Source organism: Ovis aries, chromosome 9, assembly GCF_016772045.2.
Source record: "Ovis aries strain OAR_USU_Benz2616 breed Rambouillet chromosome 9, ARS-UI_Ramb_v3.0, whole genome shotgun sequence".
Lineage (NCBI taxonomy): Eukaryota > Metazoa > Chordata > Mammalia > Artiodactyla > Bovidae > Ovis > Ovis aries.
Genome location: NC_056062.1, coordinates 14,336,948 through 14,347,543, shown reverse-complemented (window position 1 = coordinate 14,347,543; position 10,596 = coordinate 14,336,948). Strand labels below are relative to the sequence as shown.

The window sequence follows — 10,596 nt, the reverse complement described above, 5'->3', positions numbered from 1 at the left end:
TGCCTTTCCCTTCTGCCCCACATCCTTCATAATTGAGTTTCTGATTCTCTTAGCTTGTACGACCTTAATTTTAACTATAAAATGGATTTGGTGAGCCAACATTCATAGATTCCCCATCCCCTGACCTCTCTTCACCGGTTCTGCCTGCAGAGTTCTCCCTGTCCTCGTCCTGTCGCAGGGCCTGATCCCACTGATGGAACCTGGGCGTCCCCCAGATGGCCTGCAAGAGCTCAGGGCTCTAAGAAGGCACTGCAGGACAGTCCGAAGGCAGTGTATGTGGGGAGGTGGGGGAGGGACTGTGAAGACCTAGGAGGGAAAGCCGGCAGTGGGGGCATCCCACTGCTGCTTCCACTCACCTTGCCCTAAAAAGAGAGACCCGAGCCCTGCACATTCCCATCCACCACATCCGTGGTCCAGCCACGGGTCAGGCTGCGTGTGAACGCCACACACCGCAGAGCCCAAAGGACTCTGCTCTCCTTCACGACCTGTCCCCCCTCCACCCCCACCAAGGTCTTCTGCTCAACCTTGAACAGAGCAGTCTTGTAGGCTCACGTTGTTCCAAATGTCCAGATTTTTATCATTTAACAATAAATTACCCCACAGGCCATGTTCTCTGACCATATCCACTTCAATTAAACATCTAAAACAAAGAAGATAAACTTTTAAATCCCAACTATTTCTGAATTATTACATTTCAATTAGTTCATCTGTTGAACAAGGAATTATAATATGATTTTTTGTTTAATTCCTTGAACTGATGGGTGATAAAATCAGGGCAAACCTCTATTTTAAAAAGAAAACGGGCAATGCGAGGAAAATGGATAGATTACAGGCTTATGTCATGAAAGGAGAGGTGCTGGAACATCAAGAAAGCATGTGCTTAAATCTAGAAACTGGAAAAAGAAAAATTAAACCAAAAGAAATCAAACTAAGGCCAGGAGTATGATTTAGTGAAATAGGAAACCAAAATGAAACAGAGAAGATCCACAAAACTGAGGAACTAACAACCTGTCTGACTGTGATGGTGGTTCTATCGGTGTTTCCATTTGTCAAGCTCAACAAATTATCCATTTCAAAGGGGTGCTTTTTCTTGGATATAAATCACTTTAGCAGAGTTGACTTAATTATCACCAAAGAGTCATTGCATGGGATAGATATGAATATTTAGATGCAATGAAGTATTTCCTAGTGAAAAATACAGATTACCAAATTTGACCCAAAAAGTAAAATTTCCAAGTTCCTTTTACAAAGCAAGCATAATACTGACAGCTAAACCTGACGATGATACCAAAAAGGAGATCAGAGCATTTTGTGGGTCAGTGCAACAATCTTAAATAAAGTAAAATATTAACAAACCAAATCAACAGCATACGATACAATAACATGACTGTGTGTGTACAGCCCTGGAGGCAGGAGCTTAACTGTATAGGAAGGTGCTGGTTACAGTCATACAAAGGTGCTGGACAGGACTGGCACTCCCTAACGTTGTATTTGAGACACAGCAAATGAAAGTAAGCAAGCAAAACGAGTAGAGACAAGAGAATTTGGGAATTACAATCTCTATTGCAACTAAATAGTATGTTTCAAAAACCCTAAAAAGTCAATGGTAAAACTAGCAAAATCAATAAAAATCATTCAATAAGTTAGTAGAATATGAAACTGAAGTGAAAATCAGTAGCCATTTTATACATAGGCGATAGCCAACCAGAGGCTGTAATGGGAGAGAATTTTTTATTTACTATTGGAGAAGAGGGACCTAATATTTAAAAATAAATATGACTAAAAATATGCACAGTCTAAAGGAGGAAAATTCAACAAACTCCCAAAAGATACAGCAGTAGCTTTGAACGACTGTAAAAACACTCCTTACATTAAATATCATTAAAATGTCAGTTCTTTCTAATTTATAAGATTTTTAATTAATGTCATTACTGTAAAAATAAGTTCTTTTTTTCAGTTGGACACGTTGAAAGACAGGTAAACAAAAACATTCAAGATTAGTTACAAAAAGAATTAAGTTGTGGGAGTAATTAGTACTACCAGAGGTTAAAATATAACTTCTAAGAAAAAAAAAATTTAAACAATGTGTTACTGTTCTGTGAATGGACAATCAAACGAAGTAGAATAAAAAGACCAGAAATATACCCAAGAACATATGGAAAGTTAGTGTATGATAAAGGAGGAATCTCTAATCACTAGAGCAAAGATGAACCTTTAAAAAATAATTGGTTTGTGAACGAATAAGGGACTACGTAGAAAAAGTCAAAACTGGATCCGTACCCAGGCATCCATACATCATACCTGAGAATAAACTAAATATTAAACAACTGAAACTATACAAATACCCAGAGAAACGATATGTGAGTATCTTCATAACCTGGGTGTGGAAACAGGCTTCCTATGTATAATTCAAAATCCAAATGCAAGCCAAGATGGACTGATTTGTTTACATACAAATATAAAGATTTTTCATGACATACACACCACCGCCCAGAGGATATAGAGAAATTTAAAAATTTAGGGTGAGGGAAGGGGGCTGAATCAAATATGAATGATACATGAAAAAATTAACAAAGATATATGAAATAACACACAAATATTTAAAAAAATATGCTTGCCTTCAGTCGCGAAGTAAATTCAGAGAAGATGATGCATACCGGCCACAGGGGGCGTTGTGGAGAGCATGGGGCTACAGGGGCAGAGCCAGCCCTGGCTCGGAGGGGACGGAGGAACACTCTCCTCGCCCACTGGACGCAGCTATAAAACCAAAATGAAACACATGGGGAAGCCACATGAGGACTCTGAACAGAAAGTAGTAGTAGGAAGACTGGGAAATAAGACTTTGAAGTGGCACCAAAGTGTGATAAGTTTCCCCCTTTTCATCTCCGGTTTTCTCTAGACTTGACCTATGATAAGACAGCCCATAGCCTTTTTGGGGGGGGGGGCGGGGGGCACTCCACACAGCGCGCACACAGCGCGCAGGATCTTAGTTCCCTGACCAGGGACTGAACCCGGCGCCAGCAGTGAAAGCACTGAGCCCCAACCACAAGACCGCCAGGGAATTCCTGAGACAGCCCACATTCCGAACGTGAACACGGACAGGAGACGCAAGTCCCTCTTGGTCTAAGTCAATGAGTGGGGAAAATCGCGACTTCAGCAGCCCGCAGCACGCCTGAAGCTCCGAGAGAAGGGACCTGGCCTCTCCAGTCAGAGGACCTGTGACCCCAAGTCTGCGGGGTAAAACCCACTGACTTTTTTCTCTAGATCTTCCCACCTCATGACCCCGAGTGTGGCTGCAGGGGTGGGAAGTAAGCAGCGCTGTGGAATAATTAAGCTCCGGCTTTCTGACTAGATGACGGAAAAGAGGAACCGAGCAGAACTAGAAAGTGCCAGAGGGACAGCAGGGAGTGAGAAGCCTGGGAGAGAATCCGGTAAAGATGTTTGTGAAAAGATGAGCTTCCCAGGTGGCACTAGTGGTAAACAACCCACCCACCAATGCAGGAGATGCGGGTTCGATCCCTGGGTCGGGAAGATCCCCTAGAGGAGGAAATGGCAACCCACTCCAGTGTTCTTGCTGGGAAAATTCCATGGACAGAGGAGCCTAGCAGGCTACAGTCCATAGGGTGGCAGAGAGTCAAACACGACCAAAGTGGCTTAGCACATAGCAGGCTCACTCCTGAGCGGAGCAGTCCAGTGAGGGAGGCTGCAGCTGCCGACACCCCTCCCAAGCTCTGAGCCCCTGTCAGGGGCCCACAGTGTGGACACCACCCTGACGGAAGGTCTCTGGTGGTCCTTCCTTCCCACAGCCTGGGCATGGCTGTGGGGGTCCTGGGGTGTGTTTTAGGCACCAGACGGGGCTGTGTGTGTAAAAGAGTGAACGCGTGTGTCAGAGAGCATGTGCGTGACTGTGACAGTGTGAGTGTGTATAACTACAGTGCAAGCGTCCGGCAGGTACCACCTTGGTTACAAGGGACCGAAGCCAACACCACCATGAACACAACCACATTTCCTCCACGTAAACAAGCCCAAATGAACACACTTTCCACAAGACTGTCACTCTTTGAAAGTGTCGAGGCCCTGAAAGAAATCAAGACGGAGGCCTGTTCCAAATCAAAGGGACCTCAGGAGGCCAGACAAGCGGGTGGGACCTGAGGTTGGGTGTGTGGTGGGCGGGAGAAGGGCAAGGGGGGCTCGGAAGACTCAGGAAAGGCTGGTAAACTGGACCGTTGTTGCGAGTCAGTGTTAACTTTGTCATTTTGATCACTGTACTATGGTTATATGCAACGTTAAAATTCGGAATATCTGTGTAAAGGGTTGTATAGAATACTTCTATACTTGTTTGCAACCTTTTATAAGCTTGAAATTATATTCAAATTAAAAGTTTAAGCTATGAGCCTCTCTTAACAGAATCCTAGTCTTGTATTGCTCTTTCACATAACTAGAGAAGGATATAGATTTTGCCCAAACTACCACCGTTCACTTTATCCAAAACATGTGATAAGTAGTATTTTCCTCATCTATTCTGGGTCTTTCAAAAAATATTTAAGGACTTCTCTGGTGATCCAGTGGTTAAGAACCTGCCTGCCAGTGCAGCGGACACTGGTTTGATCCCTGCTCTGGGAAGATTCCGTGCACTCTAGAGTCTGTGCTCCCCAAGACAAGCCACTGCCGTGAAGAAAACCCTTGCACCACAACCAGAGAGCAGACCCCGCTCACCGCAGACACAGAAAGCCTGAGGGCAATGACCAAGAGCCAGCGCCGCCAAGAGCAAAGAAATGCATTAAAAAAAAAAAAAAAAAAAAAACTATGCTACTTGGAAATGCCTCTTTTTCATTTCTACATGTGAAAAAAAAATTGTACTTATCTTTTTTGTTGTTGATTTCTCACTTAATTGCATCTAAGTCAGAGACTATAGTCCCTAGGTATGACATAAAGAGTTTTGAGAAATGATAAAATCTGAACACTTTGAACAGATTCAAAGCACTGGAAGGTCTTGTTTTGTGCAGCACCTGAGTGCCAGGGGCAAGGGTGTTTAATTACTGCCACAGAAGGAGGGCCTGACGGAGCCGTGGGGCCATCTGTTCTATGGAGCATGAATTTGATACAATGAACTGTCCTTGCTCACCCCGTCCCTTGGCCCCACTCTCTTGGGCACCTAGGGTTCTCTGTGGACCCCCACAAACCTCTCCCCCCACCTCTCCAGGGTGTGGAGCTTCCTCCCTGCCCCACGGGGTCAGTCACATCAGAGCTGACGGCTGAATCTGCTGCTGACCTGAGTGGGTGGACCCGCAGGCTGGGAGACCTTGCCCCCTCCCGCCAGCCAGCTGTGAGTCAGTGCCCCTCCCACCCTGGGGCCTCAGAGGCTGCATGTTTAAGACCCCCAGGAAGCCTTCCTGAGAACAAGGTTGCTTCTTACTTGCATCAGGGTAGAGCTCAGGTCTGGGGTTCAGGTGAGGATGCCTGGGACCAGAACCCACGTCATCAGGACAGAGGATTAGAGAAGCCAGGAGGAGGGTTGTACCTGGGCATCAAGGGTGTGCTGGATGGGGGACTGAGGGAGACGGGGGCGGGGAGAGCAGGAACAGGAGGGGCCTGAGGCCAAGGGTCTGGGGGCAGCTCCTCTGCCTCCCCTCTCGCAGGCCTGGCTGACCGCAGGGTCCTCCTGAGCCTGCAGTGGGCCCCAGTGTGTGCACAGAGAGCTGACCAGCAGAAGCGGAGGGGGGCCTGCTGGGCCTCTTCAGCGTGGGTTCAGGACTACGTGGGCAGAAACCACGGAGAGGTGGGGTAGTGACGTCATCCTGCTGGTGTTGAGTGCTGAGTGTCTGACCAGGGTCCCAGGAGGCGCTTGTGCTCAGCGCTGGGGGTCAGCTGGGGTGCTGGGAGCCTGTGGACACCAAGGGTCTTCAGCGGGCAGTGGCAGGGTGGTAGGTCCCTCGCTGCACCTGAGTGGACAGCGCCCTACCCGGCCTCCCCGCAGACCCCGGCCTGCAATGCAGCATGGTCCGAAGGCCGACTCCTCCCTGACTGCGTTAAAGCTGCCTGCCCCCACTCCAGCACTCGGGTTGTTTCTCCTCCAACTTGGTCTCCGGGGGCGGGTGAGTCCAGGGCGGAGCTCAGCTGCCGGCCTGGGGGCCCCTGGTACGCCCTGTGAGTGGGGTTGGGCGTCTCCCCCTCCAGAGACCCCATGCTCTGCTGCTTCCTTCCATACAAAGGCCACAGGAACGTCCCAGGGTGAAGGAGGGGGTGACCTGAGGGACCTCGGGAGGGCGTGCTCTGGAGGCGGCGTCAAGCCAGGGGCCCAGAGGCCCTCAGAGCCCCACGGAGACCCTCCCGTCTCACTGGGCTCAGAGGCTGTCCACGCTCCCCTTGGGCCCTCTCCCCACCTCTGCTCTGAAGGGAGTGACCCCAGGGAGCCCATGCACTTGGAGAAGCTGGTCCTTGCTTTTGTCCTTCCCCTCATGTCTCACCTGTCCTTCCACTTCTACTCTCCTGGGGGGTGGGTGGGGGGTGACAGGCCCCTGGGGTGAGCCCCGGAGTGGGCCCAGGCTGCCAGAAGCTGTGAGCCTTCAGGCCCCGGGAAGCCTGCCCTCACCTGCCCCATTTCTGGAAGAGGGGCCCTCAGGCCTCCTATGGGTGTTCCAAATTGTGCTCCAGCTGGAAAGCCTCTTTCTGAGGTTGGGTCTCTCCTACCTGACCCAATAGGAGCAGGGGCGGGGTGGTGGCTGGTGTGGGGGGTGCGAGTGGCTGTTTGGTGATTTTCTCTCCATCTGTGGATTGTCAGAGGGACCCCTGCATGCAGGCCCCGACAAAGATGTCTACACATCCCTGTCTGGTACTGGTGAAAACTGGGCTGAGCCTGCCCTGCCCCCTGCGGGTGCTGGGCAATCCCCTGCTCCCCTGAGTTCTGCACCCCACCCCATGGCATGCTGGAGAACGGGGGCTGTGGGGCCGCACGTCTCACTCTCCAGGACCTGCTGAACCCGCGCATGATCAGGAATGCCCTGTCTTCCACGCGGCCCAGAGGCCTGGCTGGGCGCAGCCCTGATCTCTGTCTTAGGTTCCGAAGAGGAGGCAGTGATCCCCAGAGGCACATGGGCTCCTGGGCCAAAAGCGACCCTCGGAACAGGAGCAGACCCCCAGAGAAACTTCAGCACGCCCAGGCCACCGGCTATCCAGTGAGCCTGGGCAACTGCGGGCCTCTGCCCTGCGCGGTGGGCTTCTGCTCAGCTGGGGGCCCGGCCTCCTCCAGGCCTGGCTTTGAGCGCCCTGCTTGCCTGCGCCCCGCTCCCGGCTCTGAGGGCCCTGCTTGCCCGCCCTGGCTGCACAGTCGCGCAGGCTGAGCTGCCGCCCATGGAAGGTGTGGGGTGGGAGGCGGTTGGTCGGAATCCTGGAATCCCGGAATTCCGAGCGCAGGAAACAGGACCAGTGCACTTCCTTGTGCAGGAGCCAACACAGAGCTAGCGCCCTGGACGCCAAATACGCCAAATTACAGCCGGCATCCCTCACAGGAGCGGGGCGGGCTCCCTGTAACTCCACGTGGGCCGGTGAGGAGCCGGGGTGGGGTGTGGGCCAGGCCTCTAGAGAGCATACCGGAGTCAGTTCGGTGAAGCCACACCCGCTGCTGGCTATGCTGGGGGCTGGCTCTGGGCAACAGTGGGGTCCTGGGACGCCTCCTCCCGTGATCTGGACTCAGAAGTAACTCAGGAAATACCCGGAGTTCAGTCCTTTGAGCCAGTGAGCATGGACCTTTTCTGACCATGACATCTCCAGAAACATGTGTGTGCATGTGTGTGTGTGAATACACACACACATGCACACACATAGACTCACAGTCACATGAATACATACATATACACACCTATACACATCCACATATCCACGTCCACATAAACACACACACATACATAAATATACACTCACACGTACGTGCACATACACAGATAAGTAAGATCGTAACACACACACACATACCTGGAAAGGAGGGGTTAACAACAGATCCACCTTCCTCCCTCCCCTGGGGATGCCTTGAAGAAGGAGAAAAATTAGGAGAGAGAAAAAGGAAACCGCCAGGCAAACATCCTCATGAACTTGCTACTCAGAGCCTCATAGCAAACAGATCACGGGGTGTCCTTACCTTGGCCTGGTTGACTTGTAATAAATACATCTGGATCTGAAGGGTCTGGCCCTGGGAAGCGTCAGATTCTCCCCTGAGATGACTGGCATCCGAGGGCAACGTTTGTTTCAGGGGAAACACCCAGTGTTGGTGGTGGCCTCGCACACTGCTGAGCGCTCCTCAACCTGGACCCCAGTGAGGGAGGCGTCAGGGGGAGGCGCTCAGTCCTCGCACTGCCCTGCCTCCCATAGGAGCTGGACAGTCCAGCTCCTGAACTGCCACCAGTCAGGGCTGTGATAGGATCGCTTTTGTTATGGTGACAAGAAAGTGAAAAGCAAAAGGGTTTGTTGCTCAGCCGTGTCCAGCTCTTTGCAATCCCATGGAATGTAGCCCGCCAGGCTCCTCTGTCCATGGCATTCTCCAAGCAAGAATCCTGGAGTGGGTTGCCATGCCCTCCTCCAGGGGATCTTCGTGACCCAAGGATCAGACCTGCGTATTCTGGGTCTCCTGCACTGCAGGCGGATTCTTTACCGCTGAGCCACCAGGAATGCGCCTTGTTGACAAGAGAAGGGAGTGGGAAACCGAGGCCCTGGGAGCCAAGATGCCTGAACACACATCCTTGATAGAGAACAGCGGAGTCCTGAGGTAGCCATGGGGACCAGGTCCCACCAGAGTAGGAGATAGACCTGACCCACGGAGCTGCCAGGGGACAGACAGAGGGACGTTAGGAAGCGGAGTTTATTCTCTGGCCGCTGTTAGTAGGTAAAAGTGAGCCCTTTAGACGAGCTGGGATGATGAGAAAGAGGTCCGACCAGTTTTCTGCTCAACGGAAAGTCTTTTCTCTTGTGACCCATTAAACAGATGCCACTCTCTGATAACTCAATTAAGAACTGATTACTCAAAAACCCATGCTGTGGTGGACGGCCCTGCCAGGTAACCATGGAGTCCCACGACTGTGTCGTGTAAGAGCAGGCTGCTTTGGGGGAAGTGGCGGCAGAAGATCCTTCACCGCTTTAACAGCGGGAGGGTGGAGGGGCTGTGTCAGTCCTCAGAGCCCTGCCATCCACTCGCCTCGGCCCAAAGCAGCAGCTGCCTTTTTATGCCACTTCTGGAGCCTGCTGGGTCCGCTTCTACCCTCTGAGTGGTCAAATACCTCGATTTGTTAGAGTTCCCTGACATTAAACTCCCCCTGTTGAGATAACCTAGGTGATTTCTGTCTCCCCAACTGGCACCGGCCCAGCCACTAAACAGACGACTCGTTGGGGTGTTTGAATTTAGGGGGAAAATCACTTTCCTCATCCAAGAATCATGTGATTTCTGGTTACAAAGCAGCCGGGGAAGAAATCTGAATGTGAAACAGGCCCTGAGCAGAACCAAACCTCAGGACTCTCAGGGCACACGGCCCGGCAGTGTTCTCAACAGACCACACCGCGCTCAGGCGATATTAGAGTGGCTGCGTCTAAGGGGGAAGGGCGTGGCCTTTGCTGAAACCTGCACTGGGACTGGGACTCCAAGGCTGCCTGAAGCGCTGTCTGGAGCCCTTGGGAGAGCCCTCCAGCTAGATTCCTCCCCCCAGCAGAACCCTCGAGCTGGACCCCCCAGAGAGAGCCCTCCAGCTGGACCCTGGGGACCCTGACGTCATCCCTCACTACTTTGCCAGCAGCCACAGCTCTGTTGCTCAGTCACCTCACAGTCCATGCCCCAGGGGTCTCCTGCATCAGAGGTTGGGTAGATTGGACTGGGTGCTCTGCTCAATCCTCAGGGACTGAAATCAAGGTGTGGGCCAAGCTGGGCTATTCTCTGATGCCCAGGGGTCTCATCAGGTTGGTGACAGAACTCTTTATCTTGTGGGGCTGAGGCCCGCCTTCCCTTGTTGGGGGCCACTTGAGGCCCATTCCTTTCGGGTGCATCTGTCCCCTGACACCCCTTCTGCAGGGCGCATGAGGTTCAACGGACTCCCGCACGCCTGTGCACCTTGGGGTGGGCGCCATGTCTGCAAATCCCTTCAGGGCATGGAGCCCAGTGCTCCCGTGGGTCACTAGGACAGGAATTCAACTCAGACTCCTGCTGACATGCACTCTGCCTCGCAGCATCACCTGACCGTCTGAGTGTGAAAGGGAAGCAGCGTGCCTGGGTCCCTTGACTCAGCACACCATCCGTGACTGCAACTGCCATCTGCTTTCCCCCCGAAGACCTGCGGAGATAGCGCCAGCAATGCTGGGGGCCGGGGGCGCTGAGCGGCCTGGCCCGGTTCTGGGTGGCTGGGCCTGCTGAGTCCCTGCCTGTTGGTAGGGCGGGGGGAGGCAATGGCTGCCCCCCTCCCGCAGTGTCAGAGCTTGGTTTCTCCCCTGGACATGCCCAGTGTGGATGGGAGGGCACTCGAAGCCTGGACAAGCCCCCCATCCCCACACTCCCCGCCACCTCTGGTGCACTGGGAGACCCACTGCAGCCTCCGACATAGCCAGGCTACATGGGAGTCTGCA

General features: G+C 52.3%; 1 long non-coding RNA gene across 1 annotated transcript; it reads right to left on the bottom strand.

Moving 5' to 3' along the window:
- Nucleotides 1-553: 553 nt before the first annotated feature.
- Nucleotides 554-8,431, bottom strand: LOC132660274 (uncharacterized). Its single transcript, XR_009601691.1, has 2 exons — nt 8,135-8,431; nt 554-2,757 (listed from the first exon to the last, which is right to left on the bottom strand). It is a non-coding gene; the product is annotated as an uncharacterized LOC132660274 (long non-coding RNA).
- Nucleotides 8,432-10,596: the final 2,165 nt, after the last annotated feature.